The sequence below is a fragment of the Lissotriton vulgaris genome, chromosome 9 (assembly GCF_964263255.1).
Source record: "Lissotriton vulgaris chromosome 9, aLisVul1.2, whole genome shotgun sequence".
NCBI classification, from domain to species: Eukaryota; Metazoa; Chordata; class Amphibia; order Caudata; family Salamandridae; genus Lissotriton; species Lissotriton vulgaris.
In genome coordinates, this window is record NC_141697.1 from 1,047,370,813 (window position 1) to 1,047,392,490 (window position 21,678).

General features: G+C 50.7%; 1 protein-coding gene across 4 annotated transcripts in view; it reads right to left on the reverse strand.

Annotated features, from left to right (window-relative positions):
- RAF1 (Raf-1 proto-oncogene, serine/threonine kinase) overlaps positions 1–21,435 on the reverse strand; it is a 415,567-nt gene extending 394,132 nt beyond the window's left edge. For 3 of the 4 annotated variants that reach the window (XM_086938971.1, XM_086938970.1, XM_086938968.1), the window contains exon 1: positions 21,168–21,428. The gene's annotated coding sequence lies outside the window, so the exon portion shown is untranslated. Of the gene's footprint in view, positions 1–21,167 lie in introns of all 4 variants that reach the window. The other variant, XM_086938972.1, reaches the window with a different exon arrangement.
- Positions 21,436–21,678: the final 243 nt, after the last annotated feature.

Consider the following 21,678-nt stretch of genomic DNA (forward strand, 5'->3'; position numbering starts at 1 on the left):
GACTCCAGGGCCGCATCACAGAATACCTACAGACGAACGATACCCCGCAGGTCTCCCTGACAGCGGTGTGGGGGGCGCTTAAGGCGGTGGTGAGGGGGGAACTAATTGCTATAGCCGCGGCAGAAGCCAAAGAGCGGAGGGATAAACGGCAATCTCTGTCCACACAAGTGCTCGAACTAGAACAAGCTCATAGCCGAACCGGAGCTCCCAGGATATGGCGCCAGCTCAAGGCGGTCAGGGCCCAACTCGCAGGCTTAGATCTGGACAGGGCGGAATATGCAGCCCTGAGATTACGCCACACTTACTATGTAGGTGGCGATAAGACGGGGTGCTTGCTGGCGAGCTGCCTCAAAGCAAAGACCCTGCGAGCGAGGGTCCCCTCCATTCACACCCAAGACGGGAAAGTCGCCTGTGAGGACGACCAAATTGCGGAGGCCTTCTGGGAGTTTTACGCCTCTCTGTACACGGTGGAACCACCTGCCGGACAAACTACGGCTGAATCTTATCTCAATGAAAGAGAGATCACGCCCCTTGACGAACCCACTAGGGCTTCCCTCGACATGCCCATCAGAATTGATCAGGTCATCTCCACGATCGCGCGCCTCAAGCCGCTAAAGGTCCCGGGCCTGGATGGCTTTTCAGCGAGCTTTTACAAGGCTTTCTGCCCCCAAATTGCGCCGGTATGAACTAGACTATTTAACTCCTTCCAGGGCAGGGACTCCATCCCCCAAGACATGGAGGCTGACATCGTGGTTATCCCCAAGCCGGGCAAGGACCCATCCCAATGCAAAGCTTATAGACCCATCTCACTACTTAACCTCAACCTGAAGCTATTTACAGGCGTGTTGGCGGCGCGACTGGGCCCGTGTCTGCCGGGAATCATTGAACCGGACCAAGCAGGATTTATCCCGAGCAGACAGTGCGCAGACAACACCAAGCGCCTGCTTCATGTCATTGATAAAGCCCACTACAACGACTCTGACGCAGTCCTCCTGTCAGTAGATGCAGAAAAGGCGTTTGACAGAGTGGACTGGGGATACCTAGACGCCGTCCTAGCGCGCTTCGGGTTCGGGGACCGGTTTCGCACATGGGTCGCTAGTTGCTACGCCGCCCCGCAGGCCACGGTCAAAGTCAATGGGGTACGCTCAAAGCCACTAGACATCCGGATGGGCACCAGACAGGGGTGTCCTCTATCGCCCCTGCTATTTGCTTTTTACATCGAACCACTGGCACAACGGGTCCGAGACAACCGGTCCATTGCAGGCGTTCGGTTTGGCGGGGAACCGCAGACCATAAGTCTCTACGCAGACGACGGCCTGGCAGCTCTAGAGAATCCCTCGACATCGGTGCCGGCCTTCCTCTCGGAAATGGAGAACTTCAGGAGAATATCGGTGTTCAAGATGAATGTTGAGAAATCACTAATCTTGCCCCTAGGGCAGAATGCAAGAGCTGCGATGCGTGGCCAACGGCAATACGGGGGTCTTCAAACTCAGATGTCATTGCCCTACCTGGGCATCTCCCTGACCCCGAACACGGCCCAAACGGTTGAACAAAATTACACGGCTCTGCTAGCTGCCCTGCAAGGGGACCTAGCGAGGTGGCGTCGCCAACCACTCTCATGGTTGGGACGTGTGGCTGCAAAAAAAATGACTCTTTTGCCGAAGGTCTTGTACTTGTTTCAGACCATTACGGTAACTCCTCCAATAGGCATGCTCAAACAATTACAGGACTGCATCACACAATTTGTATGGGCCGGCAAGCGCCCGCGACTGCGCAGGGATCTGAACACGCGGGCTACGTCGGAGGGCGGCCTTGGGGTTCCTGACCTGCTCCGTTACTTCCACGCAACGCAGCTTTGCTACCTTTTAGAATGGAACAGACCCGAATCGGAGAAGCGTGGTTATTTCAAGATCGGGCTATGGGTCAGATGTCCCTATGGAAGGTCCCGTTCCTGAGGCGAAAGGACAGGCCCTCGTACCTTAGGAAATCGCCCATTACGAGAACGGTGATGCAGGTGTGGGACAAGGTGGCGGTCTCGAGAGGCCTCACCACATTTCCGTCCCCGATGTCTCCTCTGTTCGGGAATCCGGCTTTCCCTCCGGGAATGACCCCCGGGTCGTTTCCACAGTGGCGAGAGTCAGAGTGCAAAGCAGCTGGCGACCTTTTCAACCCTGCGGGCTTCATGCAGATTCGCACCCTACAGGAATGCTACACACTCCCACAGATCCACCGTTTTCAATACTTTCAGATCAGACACTGGCTCACGGAGAAAGAAGTGCTGCCCCACGTAAGCAGACCCCTAACAAACTACGAGAAGTGGTTACACACGAAAACAACAGACAAACACGCGATCACAGACCTCTACACGATGCTCAGTCCACCCCCCCCCCCCCCCCCTGCTACGCGGTCGGCGGGTCAGACTCGATGGGAGCGAGAACTGGAACGCTCCTTCACAGACAAGGAATGGCAGGACATATATTTCAGGGCCCACCATACCGCCCGCAATGTGGCCAGCAAAGAGACGGCGGTGAAAATAGCATACTACTGGCATCTTACACCGACACGACTGCATCAGGGCAATCCACGTAGGGACCCTGGGTGTTGGAGGGGTTGTGGCCAACAGGGGACACTCACTCATATACTGTGGGAGTGCACGGAGGTCCAGGGGTATTTGGAAGAGGTGCTAACGAGCTTTGATACACACTTTGAAACGGAGATTTCCCGATTTCCAGCGTACACGCTTCTCGGTCTCCCCAACGCCATCACATTCCCTCTCAAATCGATCAGGGGGAGGCAGATGGGACTAGCGATGAGGGCGGCCACTCAACACATCCTATCTCTTTGGGGCACTCCGAGGAAGCCTACCCATACGGGGTGGCTCCACCGACTGTAGCATATCATGGGTATAGAAAAGATACAAGCCTCCCTCACCAAGACACGTGACACATTCCTCGACACATGGCAGCCCCTAGTCTCTCTCCTGTCAGAGGAATTCACAGAGATCACATGCCCAAAATACCTCAGGGTGCTCCGGCTACCGGATGACTTCAGGAAGGAACCCCGGTCTCCCACTTGAACAACGCACTTCCTACAGGCCTTGACATGTCCAGCAACAGCGTACTTACCACACCGGGAAGGGGGAACGAGGGTGGGATACGGGTGGAGAAGGGGAGGGAGAAGGATTTTTGGTTGTTAATGGGACTGTTTCAGGGTATTGCTAACCCCCCTGGGCCCTCACTAGCATTCAAGGACAGATTCTATGCTACATCAGTGAGACTCGCCCCATTGGAGGGGAGAGGTAGACTCAAATTACGGGGCGATCGCTTGTACGTCCGTACTGTCATTTTGTCCTATGTTTGTCTTTTCAGAAACTCAACAAAAAGATTTAAACAAAAAAAAGTGACTAATACTGGGGCAATGATTATTTTCACAGCATCTCACTCATTATTCTTAATATCTATTTGATCCCCCTGGCTGGGATTATCAAATCTTTCGGTATCAACATTGTCTCCTACACCGACGATACCCAGCTCATTGTTTCCATTACTGAAACTAGGGTCAAATGTAATTGTCTGTATGTCCATATCAACAAGCTAGATGAAGGAAATCTGTCTAAAACTCAACAGCGATAAGAAAAAGGTTATCCTCTCTGGCAAGTCGACCTCGGTTTGGTGCAAGACATGGTGGCGAAAGAACTAGGTAAACTGTCTGTACCTACTAACTCAGAAAGGAACCTAGGGATTATTCTTGATAAACTCTCCATCAGGAAGCAGATCATCTGTCTCCTTTGCTTGTGTCAGCATCCTCGGAATGCCTTACAAAATATCCAAGTGACTTGCCATCAGCAGTCACAAGACAATTACCCAAGTCTTAATCATCAGACATCTTAATTTTGCCAATGCTCTCTGTGCAAGCATTCCAGGGTACATCATATGGAGACAGCAGGCTTTATGCCTGGTTCTCAACCTCCCTGCTGGAACCTCGAAGGTTCACCACCACAAGCCCCTGTATAGACTACTTTTTTTGTTCCTCTGTCTCACACATATACACACACAAACAACTTTATGGCACTGGCCCTCACTATCTGATTAGCAGTTTCACCCTATGCAACCAGTCTAGAGTGCTCCGCTCCAGTACACTTCACACTGCAGTTGTTCCATGCATCAGCCACATGTGAACTAGAGGGTGCTCCTTCTTTTACCTGGCGGCTCACAACTGGAACCTCCTTCTGCCACTCTTGGTTTTACTTTCAAAAGAAACTGGAAACCTGGCTGTATCAACAACTGCAACGGTCATGCCTGCTTGCGAACCAACTAATAATTCTACAATTGATGTGGATATTAAGAGATATAGAAATATTGCATCAACTCACAGACACTCAATAAGAAGCCATCACCAGCAAAGTCCTACTAGTAACAACGTGCTGGGGAAAAAATGGGGTAAATGTTGTCAATGCAACTAACCTTTTAGCACATAAACGCAAGCAAAGGATCTACAGTGAGGCAACATCATTCATACACTTGGCCTTCACGCCTGGATTTTGCCTGCGGCTCCTAATGAACGGGTCTGAAGATGTTGCGGTAGGATTACTGAAGACAATTTTCCTGGGAACTTTAGATTCTCTGGGCTACAAAGTTGGAGAGGCACTTTTCACAGGATTCAGAAATAGCTGCATGTCCTTCAAAAGGGACCACCCATGGGCAGATGAAGAGCAGCTGGATTTTTAAAAATACAGCCATGAATTCATACATTAAATCTGAAATCTATGGGGAAAGGTCAAATTGAGACTCTGTAGCAAACTAGGGTTTTGCATGCCCCCACCACGAGGACGTGTAGGGAAATGGTGTAGCTACTCAAATACCCATGGTATCAAATCTACTCACTCTTCTACCTCCCATTGCCTCACACAGGTAGGAATTATCCCTTTAAATGCATCCTTCCTGAAGTCAAAGCCAGAAGGTGGATCCAGCAGTCCATGGCATCAAGTCAACAAGACCTGTTTATCTGGCACAGCTCCTTCTCTGACCCCAAAAGAGGAGATGCACCAGCTAAGCCACATGTGCACCTACTAGCACATGGATGATGCAACACCAGGAGGAGAAACATCTTCTCTGTCATGCTGGCCCCACCAGAGAGCTGGAGTAAATAATGCCAGAGATTGCCATGCCACCAGAGTCCTAACTACCTTGGGTGGACTCATCCATACGCTAAAGGTGGCAAGGGCCATCATTATATTTTTATCGAGCTAACATGAACATGGAGTCAAGACCACACAGATGCAGGGAGACTTTAGGAAATGGCCAACTACTATTTTTCTGAAGCGACTGATGGGGTGTCAAGAGGCATCAGCATTTTTGCACAGTGTTTTTTATTAGTGTCTCTTTGTGGTTATTAAAGTTGCACTTGTACCTAAATAAACAAATAGTTTGGAACTATTTAAGATGACAGTGGTGCACTGTTGGGGGGAGAAATAACAGCACTGCAGGCCGGAGAATCAGATTGTCCTGAACAAGCTCTTTTGAAGAAATTCAATAGTACTGTCAATGACATATCACTTATACTTCAGTGATATGTTTATGCTCACACCAGAATATGTCGTAGCAAAGTACTTGCCAGAATTGGTTAAACCTGCAAACGTAGGTGGTAGGGATTATTGAATGAATGCTGTACTGTATTGGCAACAGCAACAAGTCTTGCATTTACGAGAGTTCAAGCTATTGTCATTTACAATAGCAATAGCTCAAACTATTGTAAATGCGAGACCTATTTCACTTCAAAGAAGCAGACTCATTGTCCGGAGCTGCTAGATAGTGAAAGTGCGCATGGCAAGAAAAGCAGGTGGTGCTTGCAGTAGGAGAAACCCATTTAAAAAATAAATAAATAAATAGTGCTTACAGACATACCATGTCGCCAAAGAAGTAAAAGGGCCAGTTGCCATGGGAGGTTACAAACGTAGACAAGGCGGTACTAAAGAGGGACTAACAAGCCTAATAACGACTCGCAAACCAGCATTTACGAAGGACAATGACAGAAGCCAATGACAAATATGGGCGGAGAGTGGGCGGGGCTGAAACACCAAACTCCACTTCTGCATGCGTCGCAGCAGCGAATGCGCTGCCCAGGCCCGACCTAAAAACGGGCACCTTCACCTTATGTCTTATCTGGCACCTTATGTCTTATGTGGCACTGTAAAAAAAAAAAAAAGATGTGGGCTCAAAAGTGAGTGAAATCAGAAGACACTCGTTGCTGAGGTCCCCTTTTTCACAATGCTCTGAGGCGGGACAGCTGTTGATGCACCATTTGGAGGGTGAGGAGGGGCAACAAGTTTGCGGTTACTCGCTTGGGGGGGAGGGAAGGCTTCTCCCACAAATTTCAAAATGAACGTTAGAAAAATTCTGTAAAAGGGTAAGATGTGTTTTCTGCACTCATCTGACTTTCTCCACCTCTTCTTCTCGTCCTTTTTACCCCCCCCCCCTTCATGACAAGACGGCAGACTCTACCCTCAGTTTGTTTCCCAACCACTTCCCAGTATGGAGGATAAGGTGCTCCCAACTGTACATCCTCTGGATAGAGGATTTCCATGGCTATATGGGACGCACGAGGCGGAAAGAATACTCCTAAATGATTTGCTATATTCTTTGAATGTGCCTAGTTGAGGGGACGGTACTGCATAGAATAAATTCTGCATGCACCTTTGGGCCTACCAGTGACTGTTCTTTTACGAGCTCTGTGGGGAGGAGATCGGGTGGCGTCTTCCACTGCAAGACCCAACCCAGCCTGCACCGGAATGTGAGGCCTGCCTGCCCTGTAACTGACAGGCTGAGTGAGGAAGGCACTCTCACCCTCTTCACCCACCCACAGGCTGCTTCCCTCTTTTAATATGGCTCCCGCTTCCTTGGTTGACATTGCGGGGAGGGAGATATCAAAACTGCGGCAAGATCACACGTTTCAGGATCTCACTACTAATCTGTAATAAGTTATTACATGCAAGTAGTGTCAGCATTTTTTTCATTAGAGACATGTCCTGTGGTCAGAATGCACATGCAATAAAAAATAATCTATATTATTGGGATATTTGCATCACCCACTTACTATAGTTAAATATTACTATCACCCACTTACTATATTTTAATACTACAAACTTTTTCTCCTTCTTTTGTTCCAACATCGGAGTTGTTCTAGAATTGCTCGATGAACTTGTTTACCTTGTAAATTTGCAAAGGTTCTTCAAGAGATATTCTAGCTTTAGTTAATCTCTATATATATATATAAAAACAAAAGTATGTCTGTTTGTCCTTTATGCATTACTACACCATTGGTCCGATCGCCATGAAACTTTGGGAAGTTGTTGAGTACACTCCCGCGAAGGTTTCTGGCATAAAAATAAATTGTTAAAAGTTGTTGAGTACACTCCCTCGAAGGTTTCTTGCAAAAAAAAAAAACATTTGTTAAATATCGGCCCCCCAGCCCCTCATAATCTTTCCAATACTGAACGTTTACAGTTTCCGGTGCAACTCGCTTTTGCAATGACCATCAACAAAGCACAAGCACAATCGCTGCAAGTGTGTGGACTAGATTTGGAGAATCCGTGCTTCTCACATGGACAAGTGTATGTGGCCAGCTCACGCGTCGGAAAACCTACCGATTTATTTGTGTACGCACCAGACGGAAAAACAAAAAATACTGTGTATCCACAAGCACTCTAATAAATAAACAGAATTAAAACAACACTTTTAAATCTTTTCCATGTTAAAATTAATAAGTTTCAATAAAAATGACGTAAATTGAATGTTATCATAACAAGTTTCCTTAAATTTCCTTTCTTCTGAGATCGCACCAACGCGTGACAGGTAAGCTAGTTACCTATAAAGCACATTGACACATAATATGGGGAAGAGCCACACCAGATAAAAATCTTAAATATACATTTGCATTGCACGTCCTGTGAGGTGGAAGGAGCGTATTCGTTGATAACAAAACCAGTGTTGTTTACACTATGACCGCAAATCATGTGCAGGTTTTGGCTACACCTCCATGGGAACTGCAAGAAGGGGAGAAATGAGTAGCAAAAGTGTAATCGGGGATAATGCACTTTGGGCGGTTACTAACAACACAGACTATGTATTTGCTATTGGTAAATTGCTCTAATACTGCTTACAATCAGCTTAGTAACGCATTGCCTTTGGGTGGCCCGGGTTCCCATCACATGCCGGGGTCTGATTCAGTTTTGTGAAGGTGTGCTCTCCTAATGGTGAGCGTGTCATTTGCAATTTGTTGTAGTCTTTTGGTCGAAGGGCTGCCAAATTGCTTCTGCAGGTCGTTGGTTGTTTCGTGGGCGCACTGACCTGCAAACGTGTGAGTATTAAGTAGCACATGCTATTGCAGAGGTTCTTAAACTTTTGACTACTGTGCCCCCCAGTGAATCATTACTGAAACCAGAGGATCCCGACTTCGGAGGCCGATTACGAGTTTGTCTGTGGTGGCGGTGGGGCTGCTGCTGCACAGGCAGTCCGGACTGCCATAGGACTGCTGCTATCGACAGGGATCCGCGATCACTGGCGGTCTTGCAACGGTTTGAGGCTCGCAATATGCTGGTGGTGCCACTGCAGCACCGCCAAGACTATTACAAGTTTCCTCACCACCACAGTTTCCATGGCGGTGAGCTTTACATTAAAACTAAGGGGGCAGGGGATGCATGTAGGGGGGTTATATGCATGCACCCCCAGTTCCTGCCCACCTAGACTTAACAGTCCATGCCATGCAGGAACGGGCTGTGGCGCTCCCATTACCGTGCCAGTCTAAGTCTCAGACATGAGCCTTTGAAAGGCACCGCCGCCGCAGGACCGCCTGACCTGTATTCCAATCAGAATACGGCAGGCAGCCAGACTACGGGTTTGGCGGTCTTGGAGCAGGGTTCAGGTATGGTGGCCCATTCCAAGACCGCCAAAGTGGGAATCAGGCCCTGAAAGAGGTTTCACGAGAACGGACGGTACTCATTTTATCAACCTTAGAAGGGTAAAAGGCTGAGTCTGCCCCTTCCGGACTGAAATGAATGGCCATTGAGTTCAAAGCCAAGTCATGCAGAGGCGGCTTGTATAGAGGGTGGGATGAACCACTATGAAAAGGGGGGCAGGTCTTGGCATCGTGATTTAAACATATTCACAGAAAAATAATGAGGGGAGCGGAAAAAGAATATAAAATGGTGACATTTGTTAATGTTTCTTTGACAGAAAACCAAGCATGCACCCTTTGTTTTCAGCCCGTGAAAAAAAAAAACAGGCTGTAACTTTGGTGTTTACACATTCCAACAGGCAGACTCTGCCTTGTCCTCACAACAAGCCTCGAAGCACCTGATGTTTTGGTAACAGTGACCTGGCCAACCCGGGAATGTTCCAGCTTCATGTGAACTCTTTCAGGGCAGGTTATCAAACAACCAGCGAAGGCAAGGTGTGCAAGTTACATTTCAGGTCCCACAGTCGCGGGTTTGGAAAACCCCACTTGCCCTGTGCGGCGCTTATGATCTGTGTGTATTTAGCGGCTAGAGGCCGCACACTGTGTGCTGCGTGCAGGCAGCAGCGGCGAATCTGCGCTGCATTACGTGGTGTTTGTCCTTCAATTAAGTCAAAAGCTTTCATTTCACTGCTCACTGTCACTCGGGCGGGCATTTATCTGAGGTAATGAACAGGAATGCCTCAGTTAGGAGTCACGTGGTGCGCTGCGTACATTAACTCTTTCCATGCTGAACAAAAGTTGCTCGCCGTATTACCTAGCACTATTTTCTGAAAAAAAAAAAGAACTTGCGCTGCTTTCAAATAATGGATATTTTTCCAAAACGTGAAGCTATTTACAAGTTAGTACTCATTCGCAGGTTGCCTGGAATTGCCACAACCCCAATTTTATGGGCAGCAGTTGTAACGACAACTCTATCACTATTCGTAGGGCATCCCGACAAACTAGCAAGGACTTAGAGACATGGCAATATTCGAGCACAAATAAAAATAAAGTCCAGTATATGATAATACCAGAAACTTTATTAGACAGGAACGCATATTCAATGTTTAAAATTTCTCAATATAAGGTAGGTAAATAATATTGACGTGCACAACTCTCCGAAATGTATAGTTCATGCTGTTATAAAGGAACTTGTGTTATTGCATGGCAGTAAGATGAAGCAATGTAATCAATTTGCATACGTTATTACAAAAGCATATATCTTATTAACAAAATTACAAAATAAAAATAAAAGCAATATAAAGAGATCACTGTATAAAGTGTAAACCGCACAAACAGTTAGACACTCCTTAGTTCGTGATCGTTGTCGTCAGTACATAACTCCATCACCCCCTCCTGTCTTCAACTCACTGATCACGTGGCCAAAGATTTAAGCACTGTACAAACATTACTAATAACCTGAGCCTCTGTTTCTACCTCATTCAATTGTTACTGTTAGCACGTACATACTCTTACCCCCTCCATCTGTCTGGGATCGGATATGCCAGTGCTTTAAATGAGCCGGTACTGTCCGGTACTAAGTACCGGCACTTTTTAAGAGGGGGAGAGTACCTGCACTTCTCAAGCGAGGCGTAATTATTTTAATTGGAAAGTACCAGCACTTCTCAGAAACAAGGAGGTGCTCTGATACAGAGTACTCGAACTTCTACTTTCCATTTAAGCACTAGATAGATACCACATATTTCCACCTTTACAAAATGGTGAAAGCACATCATCTGAATTCACGTATCTGCGTGTATAGCGCTGAAGAACATTCTTGAAGTGATCGCAGAGAACAGCGCTTCGTTCAAGACCTCTTCAGTTCAAAGTTATTTATGTGGCAGCCGGGAACAGAGCGCTACAGTTCTTCAAACTCCCAACGAAAAGCGTGCACAAGACACAAACTAATTCAAGATAAATACAATAATTGTGCGGGATTACCACAGCTCATATGCACAGAGACTGTAACTCCTAAGCGCTGGGCTGAAAAGGCGTCAACTATTACACCAATTTAAAGAGCTCAACTAATGGCTTCGGGAGAATGAAGGGCTGTGTCGGCCCTGCAGGGACTCGACCTAGTGACCTGTAGGTCACTTCGCACGCCCAGTCATCCCGCCAATTAAACTCGATGACGACATTTCAGCTGTAACCAGACACACGTGAGGGGGTAAGGTTGCGAAACTTAACAGCAAAACACGAGCTTTAAAGTACCATGGAGGGGACTGCCCGTCACAAAATTCACACTATCGCCAAAAACAATAAACCATATGCGCTGGAAACACTTAAGGAATTAGGACAGTGACCACAAAGGAACATACCGCGGCCATGCTAGGCACATACATGAAAACACGGACACGTCAATACGTTCATAGCACTTCATCAGCAAACAGTTTATTGCAATGTGAGGAACGAGGCGCTTAAAAAAATTATTAGTAAAGAATGAGTCCGTGAAACGAAGCTAGTTTTGGGGAGGAACTAGAAGCGCGTGGTGACGTCGGAGGTTTCAGCTATAGGGCTTAGTGTATTGGGAAAGGCAGAGAGGGGTGATGAAAACACTGGGCAAGAAGAGGGATGACTAGGACTGAGGATGGGCACAAAGAGTGGAATAGGGGACAGGAAGGGGTGATGAAAATACATGGCAAGAAGAAGGGAGAGAACAGAGCGGTGCAGGGGGCGCCAGGGGCGGCAGACGAGGGCACACAGTGGGAAACAGGGGACAGGAAGGGGTGATAAAAATACAGGACAAGGTGAGGGGTGATGAAAACACCGGCAAGGAGAGGGGTGAGAACAGAGGGGTGCAGGGTGCAGGGGGCAGCAGTTAGTGGCAAATGAGCAAACAGTGGAAAACATGACAGTAAGGGGTGATGAAAACACAAGACAAGGAGAGGGCGAGAAGAGAGGGTGGCAGATGTGTGCACAGAGAAGTGGAACAAGGGGGCAAAAAAGGGCGATGAAAACACCAGGCAAGGAAAAGGATGAAAGCAGAGGGAGGTGAGGAATGGCAGATGAGTACACAGAGTGCAACACTGGGGGCAGGATGGGGTGATGAAAACAGGGCAAAAAGAGGGATGACTAGAGGGGGTGAGGGGGCAGATGAGCACACAGAATGGAACACAGGAAGTTGGGATTAAAATACAGTGCAAGGAGGGGATACAAGAACAGAAGGATGCTGGGGTGGTAGATGTGTGCACATAAGAGTGGAACACGGGGCAGGAAGGGGCGATGGAAACAGGGAGGGCTGAGAACAGAGGGGTGCAGAGGCAGCGATATGTGGCAAAAGAGTACACGGGAACAGTTGGAAGTGATAAAAACACAGGGCAAGGAGTGGTATGAGTGGAGGAGATGTAAGGGGGCATATGAGCACACATAATGGAACAGAGGGGACAGGAATAGGTAGGGCATTAAGTGGGCTGGGTCCTGCCAGTGCTGTCTATTTTTGCCCTTCCCCTCAGAGGAGAACTATCTTAATTCTGCAGCAGTACCACCCTTGACTGCCTTCGATGTAACCTCAAATAGATTCCTTAGTTATTTCACAGTCTCGTCCTTCCAGAACTGAAGCATTTTCAATATTATACACAACAAAGCAATAGTTGTTACTCTCTCATCTTATGGAGAGAGCAATCATCAACAAAGTCAACAGTACTGGCTTGTTTGAGGTGTAAAGTGAGCTGCTGTATTATATATCTGGATGCAAAGTCCGAAAGAAGCAGCCAAATACCAGTGGGGAGGCACACTATGCTAACCACAGGTTTTTAGTTAAGTGTTTTAAAGCCACACCCTTAAGTACATAGGCCACGCCCCCGTGAGAGACCCCCACAGTTTTGTCATCCCAATTAAAGCCCTGGGAAGGGGTGACAGAGGACAATGAAAGGCATTGGAACAGAGGATGCTGGGGCAGCGAGGAGTGTCAGATGAGCACCCAGGGAACAGACAGCAAGGGGTGATGAAAACACAGGGCAAGGAGAGGGATGCCAGGGCGGCAGATGAGCACACACAGGGGTGGGATACAGGGTGTCAGGAAGGGGTGAGGGATACACACACAGGGACGGAGACGCAGAGGAGCACTGGGAGGGGAACAGAAGGCACAGAGAGTAAGCGGGGGCAGAAGGCTCAGGGGGTAACAACGAGGCTGCCCCTGAAAAGTGACGGATAGCACAGCGGGCAAGGGAAACCGTGACTGTAGGAGCAAACCACAGAGGGTAAAGGGGAACCAAGCCACAGGTGACAAAGGTGAGGGCGCAGCAGGTACAGACAGGAGCAGGTCAAGTGTGTAAGGGCAGCAGGGCCCCCAAGGTAAGGTCACCAGATAGCACAAAGTGTAAGGGAGGCACAATGCACAGAGGGGAATACAAAGTAGAGAGATCCTTAAAAGGCATGGTTAGGATACAAAATAGCGGGTAAGAAAGAGATCAGTGCATACGGGCAACAGTATGCACAGCAGCTAAAGGGAAAGCAGGCACTAGCACGTACAGGCAGTAAGAGCAGCAGGAGCCCAAGAGCAGCAGAAGAGACACACACATGGTGAGAGCAGCAAAATACACAAACAGGGTGAGAGCAGCAAAAGACACCCAGGGTGAGAGCAGCACAAGACACCCATGGTGAGAGCAGCACAAGACACGCAGGGTGAGAGCAGCACAAGACACACACACAGGGTGAGAGCAGCACAAGACACATACACAGGGTGAGAGCAGCAAAACACACCCAGGGTGAGAGCAGCACAAGACACCCAGGGTGAGAGCAGCACAAGACACATACACAGGGTGAGAGCAGCCCAAGACACACACACAGGGTGAGAGCAGCACAAGACACACACACAGGGTGAGAGCAGCACAAGACACACACACAGGGTGAGAGCAGCAGAAGGCACACACACAGGGTGAGAGCAGCAGAAGGCACACACACAGGGTGAGAGCAGCACAAGACACATACACGCACAGGGTGAGAGCAGCACAAGACACCCAGGGTGAGAGCAGCACAAGACACATACACAGGGTGAGAGCAGCAAAACACACCCAGGGTGAGAGCAGCACAAGACACCCAGGGTGAGAGCAGCACAAGACACATACACAGGGTGAGAGCAGCCCAAGACACACACACAGGGTGAGAGCAGCCCAAGACACACACACAGGGTGAGAGCAGCACAAGACACACACACAGGGTGAGAGCAGCACAAGACACACACACAGGGTGAGAGCAGCACAAGACACACACACAGGGTGAGAGCAGCACAAGACACACACACAGGGTGAGAGCAGCAGAAGGCACACACACAGGGTGAGAGCAGCACAAGACACACACACAGGGTGAGAGCAGCAGAAGCACACACACAGGGTGAGAGCAGCACAAGACACATACACGCACAGGGTGAGAGCAGCCCAAGACACACACACAGGGTGAGAGCAGCACAAGACACACACACAGGGTGAGAGCAGCACAAGACACACACACAGGTGAGAGCAGCACAAGACATACACACAGGGTGAGAGCAGCAACATATACACACACGCACACACACACAGGGCGAGAGCAGCAAAAGAAACACACACAGGGTGAGAGCAGCAAAAGACACACACCAAGGGGAAGAGCAGCAAAAGACACGCACCCAGGGGGAGAGCAGCAAAAGGCACACACCCAGGGTGAGGGCAGCAAAAGGCACACACCCAGGGTGAGAGCATTAAAAGGCACACACCCAGGGTGAGGGCAGCAAAAGGCACACACCCAGGGTGAGGGAAGCAAAAGGCACACACCCAGGGTGAGGGCAGCAAAAGGCACACACCCAGGGTGAGGGCAGCAAAAGGCACACACACAGGGTGAGGGCAGCAAAAGGCACACACACAGTGTGAGGGCAGCAAAAGGCACACACCCAGGGTGAGGGCAGCAAAAGGCACACACCCAGGGTGAGGGCAGCAAAAGGCACACACACAGGGTGAGGGCAGCAAAAGGCACACACCCAGGGTGAGAGCAGCCCAAGACACACACCCAGGGTGAGGGCAGCAAAAGGCACACACCCAGGGTGAGGGCAGCAAAAGGCATACACCCAGGGTGAGGGCAGCAAAAGGCACACACCCAGGGTGAGGGCAGCAAAAGGCACACACCCAGGGTGAGAGCAGCCCAAGACACACACCCAGGGTGAGGGCAGCAAAAGGCACACACCCAGGGTGAGGGCAGCAAAAGGCACACACCCAGGGTGAGGGCAGCAAAAGGCACACACCCAGGGTGAGAGCAGCCCAAGTCACACACCCAGGGTGAGGGCAGCAAAAGGCACACACCCAGGGTGAGGGCAGCAAAAGGTACACACCCAGGGTGAGAGCAGCAAAAGGCACACACCCAGGGTGAGAGCAGCCCAAGACACACACACAGGGTGAGAGCAGCCCAAGACACACACACAGGGTGAGAGGAGCACAAGACACACACACAGGGTGATTGCAGCACAAGACACACACACAGGGTGATTGCAGCACAAGACACACACACAGGGTGAGAGCAGCACAAGACACACACACACACACACACACACACGGTGAGAGCAGCACAAGACACACACACACACACAGGGTGAGAGCAGCACAAGACAAAGACACCCAGGGTGAGAGCAGCAAAAGACACCCAGGGTGAGAGCAGCAAAAGACACATACACACAGGGTGAGAGCAGCAACATATACACACACACAGGGTGAGAGCTGCAAAATATACACACACACAGGGTGAGAGCCTCAAAATATACACACGCAGGGTGAGAGCAGCAAAATACACACACACACACACACACACACACACACACACACACACAGGGTGAGAGCAGCAAAAGTCATACACAGGATGAGAGCAGCAAAACACACACACAGGATGAGAGCAGCAAAAGACACAAACAGGGTGAGAGCAGCAAAAGACATAGACAGGGTGAGAGCAGCAAAAGACACAAACAGGGTGAGAGCAGCAAAAGACACAAACAGGGTGAGAGCAGCAAAAGACACAAACAGGGTGAGAGCAGCAAAAGACACAAACAGGGTGAGAGCAGCAAGACACCCAGGGTGAGAGCAGCAAGACACCCAGGGTGAGAGCAGCAAAAGACACCCAGGGTGAGAGCAGCAAAAGACACCCAGGGTGAGAGCAGCAAAAGACACCCAGGGTGAGAGCAGCAAAAGACACCCAGGGTGAGAGCAGCACAAGACACACACACGCACAGGATGAGAGCAGCCCAAGACACACACACACAGGGTGAGAGCAGCACAATTCACACACACAGGGTGAGAGCAGCACAAGACACACACGCAGGGTGAGAGCAGCAAAGGACAAATACACAGGGTGAGAGCAACAGAAGGCACACACACAGACTGAGAGCAACAGAAGGCACACACACAGACTGAGAGCAACAGAAGGCACACACACAGACTGAGAGCAACAGAAGGCACACACACAGGGTGAGAGCAACAGAAGGCACACGCACACAGTGTGAGAGCAGCAAAAGACACCCAGGGTGAGATCAGCAAAACACACATACACAGAGGTTGAGAGCAGCAAAATACACACACACACAGGGTGAGAACAGAAAAATACACACAGACACACACACACACACACAGGGTGAGAGCAGGAAAATACACACAGGGTGAGAGCAGCACAAGACACACACACGCACAGGGTGAGACCCAAGGCGAGAGCAGCAAAAGACACCCAAGGCGAGAGCAGAAAAAGACACCCAGGGCGAGAGCAGAAAAAGACACCCAAGGCGAGAGCAGAAAAAGACACCCAGGGTGAGAGCAGAAAAAGACACCCAGGGTGAGAGCAGCAAAACACACATACACAGAGGGTGAAAGCAGAAAAAGACACATACACACAGGGTGAGCACAGCAAAATACACACACACACACACAGGGTGAGAGCAGCAAAAGACACCCAGGGTTTAGAGCAGAAAAAGACACCCAGGGTGAGAGCTACAAAGGACACACACACAGACCGAGAGCAACAGAAGGCACACACACAGGGTGAGAGTAACAGAAGGCACACACACAGACTGAGAGCAACAGAAGGCACACACACAGATTGAGAGCAACAGAAGGCACACACACAGGGTGAGAGCAGCAAAAGACTCCCAGGGTGAGAGCAGCAAAACACACATACACAGAGGGTGAAAGCAGCAAAAGACACATACACACAGGGTGAGAACAGCAAAATACACACACACACACAGGGCGAGAGCAGCAAAATACACACACACCCAGGGTGAGAGCAGCAAAATACACACACACCCAGGGTGAGAGCAGCAAAATACACACACACCCAGGGTGAGAGCAGCAAAAGACACCCAGGGTAAGAGCAGAAAAAGACACCCAGGGTGAGAGCTACAAAGGACACACACACAGACTGAGAGCAACAGAAGGCACACACATAGGGTGAGAGCAGCAAAGGACTCCCAGGGAGAGAGCAGCAAAACACACATACACAGAGGGTGAGAGCAGCAAAAGACACACCCACACAGGGTGAGAACAGCAAAATACACACACACACACACACACACACACACACAGTGAGAACAGCAAAATACACACACACACACACAGGGTGAGAGCAGCAAAATACACATACACACAGGGTGAGAGCAGCAAAATACACACACACACAGGGTGAGATCAGCAAAATACATACACACACATGGTGAGAACAGCAAAATACACACACACAGGGTGAGAGCAGCAAAATACACACACACACACAGGGTGAGAGCAGCAAAATACACACACACACAGGGTGAGAGCAGCAAGCTACACCCAGGGTAAGAGCAGCAAAAGACACACAGTGTGAGAGCAGCAAAAGACACACAGGGTGAGAGCAGCAAAAGACACCCAGGGTGAGAGCAGCAAAAGACACCCAGGGTGAGAGCAGCAAAAGACACCCAGGGTGAGAGCAGCAAAAGACACCCAGGGTGAGAGCAGCAAAAGACACCCAGGGTGAGAGCTACAAAGGACACACACACAGACTGAGAGCAACAGAAGGCACACACAAAGGGTGAGAGCAGCAGAAGGCACACACGCAGGGCGAGAGCAGCAGAAGGCACATAGGGCAAGGACTGCAGAAGACACATAGGGCAAGGGCAGCAGAAGACACACACGGCAAGGACAGCAGAACACACACACGGCAAGGACAGCAGAACACACACACGGCAAGGGCAGCAGAACACACACACGGCAAGGGCAGCAGAACACACACACGGCAAGGGCAGCAGAACACACACACGGCAAGGGCAGCAGAAGACACACACGGCAAGGGCAGCAGAAGACACACACGGCAAGGGCAGCAGAAGACACACACGGCAAGGGCAGCAGAAGACACACACGGCAAAATACACACACACAGTGAGAACAGCAAAATACACACACACAGGGTGAGAGCAGCAAAATACACATACACACAGGGTGAGAGCAGCAAAATACACACAGGGTGAGAGCAGCAAAATACACACACACACACACACACACAGGGTGAGAGCGGCAAAATACACATACACACAGGGTGAGAGCTGCAAAATATACACAGGGTGAGAGGAGCAAAATACACACACACAGGGTGAGAGCAGCAAAATACACACACACAGGGTGAGAGCAGCAAAATACACACACACACACCGGCTGAGGGCAGCAAAATAAACACATACACAGGGTGAGAGCAGCAAAGGACACAAGCAGGGTGGGAGCAGCAAAGGACACACACACAGGGTGAGAGCAGCAAAGGACACACACAGAGGGTGAGAGAAGCAAAATACACACACACAGGGTGAGAGCAGCAAAATAAACACACACACACAGGGTGAGAGCAGCAAAATAAACACACACACACAGGGTGAGAGCAGCAAAATACACACACACAGGGTGAGAGCAGCAAAGGACACAAACAGGGTGAGAGCAGCAAAGGACACAAACAGGGTGAGAGCAGCAAAGGACACACACACAGGGTGAGAGTAGCAGGAGGCACACACACACAGGGTGAGTGCAGCAGAAGGCACACACACACAGGGTGAGTGCAGTAGAAGGCACACACACACAGGGTGAGTGCAGCAGAAGGCACACACACACAGGGTGAGTGCAGCAGAAGGCACACACACACAGGGTGAGTGCAGCAGAAGGCACACACACACACAGGGTGAGTGCAGCAGAAGGCACACACACACACAGGGTGAGTGCAGCAGAAGGCACACACACAGGGTGAGTGCAGCAGAAGGCACACACACAGGGTGAGTGCAGCAGAAGGCACACACACAGGGTGAGTGCAGCAGAAGGCACACACACAGGGTGAGTGCAGCAGAAGGCACCCACACAGGGTGAGAGCAGCAGAAGGCACAAACACAGGATGATAGCAGCAGAAGGCACACACACAGGGTTAGAGCAGCAGAAGGCACACACAGGGTGAGAGCAGCAGAAGGCACACACAGGGTGAGAGCAGCAGAAGGCACACACAGGGTGAGAGCAGCAGAAGGCACACACAGGGTGAGAGCAGCAGAAGGCACACACAGGGTGAGAGCAGCAGAAGGCACACACAGGGTGAGAGCAGCAGAAGGCACACACAGGGTGGGAGCAGCAGAAGGCACACACAGGGTGGGAGCAGCAGAAGGCACGGGGTGAGAGCAGCAAAAGACACGGGGTGAGAGCAGCAAAAGACACGAGGTGAGAGCAGCAAAAGACACGGGGTGAGAGCAGCAGAAGACACGGGGTGAGAGCAGCAGAAGACACGGGTTGAGAGCAGCAGAATACACAGGGCGAGAGCAGCAGAAGGCACACACAGATGGTGAGAACAGCAGAAGGCACATAGGGCAAGGACTGCAAAAGACACATAGGGCAAGGGAAGCAGAAGACACATAGGGCAAGGGCAGCAGAAGACACACACGGTAAGGGCCGCAGAAGACACACACGGTAAGGGCCGCAGAAGACACACACGGCAAGGACAGCAGAAGACACACACGGCAAGGACAGCAGAAGACACACACGGCAAGGGCAGCAGAAGACACACAGGATAAGGGCAGCAGAAGACACACGGCAAGGGCAGCAGAAGACACACAGGGTAAGGGCAGCAGAAGACACACAGGGTAAGGGCAGCAGAAGACACACAGGGTAAGGGCAGCAAAGACACACAGGGTAAGGCCGCAAAGCAAAGACACACAGGGTAAGGGCAGCAGAAGACACACAGGGTAAGGGCAGCAGAAGACACACAGGGTAAGGGCAGCAGAAGACACACAGTGTAAGGGCAGCAGAAGACACACAGGGTAAGGGCAGCAGAAGACACACAGGGTAAGGCCAGCAAAGACACACAGGGTAAGGCCGCAAAAACAAACAGGGTAAGGGCAGCAGAGACAAACAGGGTAAGGGCAGCAAAGACACACAGGATAAGTGCAGTAGAATACACAGAGGGTAAGGTCGGCAGAAAGTGTAAGGGCTGCAGAAGACACATGGGGGCAGATTTACAAGCCCCTTGCGCCACTTTTAACATGGGAAAAGTGGCGCAAGGTTCTGGTAAATCTGCCCCATAGAGTAAAGGCAGCTGAAAGCCCATGAGGTAAGGGCAGCTTTGGAGCCAGAAGAGGACAGGCGAATGCTGAAAGGGTAAGGTCAGCAGAATATGAATTGATAAAGACGGAAGATAATCAAGGTATGAAAGTGAACGGAAACATGTAGGGGGCACGCATTATACTAGAAATGCACAGTGAGATGGAAGTGTATCCAGATAGGACATAACGCAGGGGGACGAAACGTGCTGTCAGGTCTCCACTTCAAAGAACACACAAACAAGGTCCTGCCTGCCGACCAAGTTTACGGAACACTTTACGCGTCCGGCATAGTTTACATCTTTGAACAAATCTAGTCAGCAAAGCCCTGTTTCAGCACTTCGTTTGCTCAGTTTTCGTTCAATGTTCTGTGCACTGAAATGTGGCCGTGTCTCGGTCCCCGCTCCTGAAGCTCCGAGCCTGCAGCCATTTCTGCGGTTCCTGCCCGCGGTGGTGCCAGGCAGAAGCAGCCCTGCTCTGCCCCGGGAGGCCCCACAGCAGTGGGTGGGGGTGTCCAAGGGGCCGTGGTGTACACAGGACAGGGGGAGAGGAGTCAGGGGAGCTTCACCAGCCAAAGGGGTTAACACTCAGATCTCTACCCCGGACCCCTAAGGGGGGGGGGGGCTGGGCCTCGATCACTCACCTCACTCCGCGGGACAGTCCCGTCTCCCCGGGGGCAGCGCTGTGGGTGAACAACGGCCAGACAGGGCCGGGAACCCCGGGCGGCAGGCGCACAAAGTCCCGTCCTCCGGCCACCACACGGATCCCTCGTCCCTAGCACCTCGCAGACCCGGATCGGCGCTCTCCGGTCCCACAGCGCCTCGCACAGACGGAGCTCGGCTCTCTCCAACGGGCCCCACACTCCCTGGGCGGCCAGTCACAGTCCCGGGGCCACCCCGCCTCCTCCTCCAGCCGACGCCGCGGTGCAGTCAAGCGCCGCCCGCTCTCCTCCCCTCCCCCGCCCGCCCGGCCTGCTGCTGTCTGAGGCAGGAGGAGGGTCCGGACCGGCTCCTCGGGAAAGCTTTTCTTCTTGGCCGAAAATGGCAGGGAGTGGATGGAGCGCCCGGCTGCGGCTGCCCGGGCCCCGGCGGGGATCAGCAATGCACCTGAAGGGAGAGGGCACCGGGGTGCCAGTGCCCCTGCGCTACAGACCC